The following is a 1,765-nucleotide window of genomic DNA, read 5'->3' as shown; positions in this document are numbered from 1 at the left end:
GGCGCACTTCACGGGGGGATCATGGAAAACTGAGCGGGGGGGATCATGGAAAAACTCGAGCGGGTGTTTTTTGCGGGGGCCCGGGGAGGGAGGGAAACAGCTGGTGGCGCTTCCGCCGCGGAAGTAGGTAAACATCGCAGTCTGATCGCCGCGCGCCGAGCTGGTTTGGTTAGGTGATGCTTGCTGGTTTCCACACCCTTTGCGTTTCCCTTCCAGTTCCACGCGGCGCCGTCGACGTCGTCAAGGACCAGAGGCGCAAACTCGGAGCCCGCCCCACGCGCGCCCGCCGCAACCGGGGGCCCCGCGGGTATCACCAGGCCCATGGCTGGATATACCACCGCCGTTCGAGGATGGGAACCCGCACAATGCGTGGTGGGTGGATAGAAGAAGAGGGAAAGAAAGCATTGTTCGATTGGTGCGTTCTTCCTCAACGGCGCCTGATCTGGCCTACATATTCCGTTCTTGGAATGGTGCTCTTTTGGCGCGGCCGCGACGGGACGGGGGCGATTGATATATAGCGATTTCAAATATTATTAATTATTTTAAATTAAAGTGAAGTGAAGTTATTGTCAGAGGAAAAGAAGAAGGTGTAGGTTTGTTGTACGCTCCGGTCTGGTTCCTATCGTTTGGACGGTTGAGGTGCTGTTTCGGGACCGGGGGGGGGGCGGGGGGGGGGGGGGCAGGGGGAGGGGGGGGGGGGGGGCACCCCAGCCAACGTTCGTCGCGGCCGCGTTCGGTCATGGTCTCATTCCGAGTAGTTCCGGATCCCGAATATTGGAGTCGTTCCAAATTGATTCGGGTAGATTCTTTGGGATCTAGCAGTAAAAGTCTCCTGCTTCAAACACTCTGGATGAGCTGATAGAAAATGGAGTATTTTTTTCATAAAACAAAATTGGCTATTTTTTTTTTTTTTTCCTTTTTTTTTTTTTTCCCTTTCTTTTTTCAAAAGGATTGCTTGATAAGTTGTGCCCACTGTATTTTTCAACCCCCCCCACCCAAATAAAAAAAATAAAAAAATATTATATGGAAAATTGTATAAAAAAAAAGGATAAAAACGAAATTTTCTACCGCCTTGTGGCGTCATGGGATAGAATTCTTCATTCAAAAGCATGTACAGGGTTATCCAAAAGTCACTGACCACCCCTGTAACTTTTTTCCAAATTGAGATAGAAGTTTGAAACTTTGGGAATGTTCCTCGGTCTACAGTAGCAACTTTTTGGTCCCCCCAAAATGTTGGGGGGCGGCCTCCCCTAAGAGGGGCGGGGGCTAACTTTTTTTTTCAAAGGGCAACCCCCCCTTTGTGATACCTCATTCGAAAGATAATAAAAAAAGAAAATTTTTGGCGCAAACCGCAGGTCAAAATGTTGATTTTTGACAAAATGGCGGCCGGTCAAAGTTCAAAATGGCGGAAATTTGGCATCTCCGTTTTTTATCGACGGATTGGTCTGAAATTCAGAATCTGAGGGTTTTTTGGGACGAGAAAAACGATTCTGGCATCGGTTTTCCAGAAAAGTCAGTCCTTTTCAAAATGGCGGCGGTCAAAATGGCAGCCTAGAGCGAGAAGTGGATATTTAGGCTGCTTATCGTTGGATTTGCATGAAACTTGGTATCCGAGGGTATTTCGGCACGAGAAGAACTAATCTTTCACTGGATACCTGAAATTCCGACGAATTTCAAAATGACGGCGGAAAAGTGGCGAGAAATCAGTTTTACGGCTGTTAACGAATAGATTTGCATGAAATTCGATATCCTGGTGGTTTTTGGC

The sequence above is a fragment of the Bemisia tabaci genome, chromosome 5, assembly GCF_918797505.1.
Source record: "Bemisia tabaci chromosome 5, PGI_BMITA_v3".
NCBI lineage: Eukaryota > Metazoa > Arthropoda > Insecta > Hemiptera > Aleyrodidae > Bemisia > Bemisia tabaci.
Note: the sequence above shows the minus strand (reverse complement) of the source record.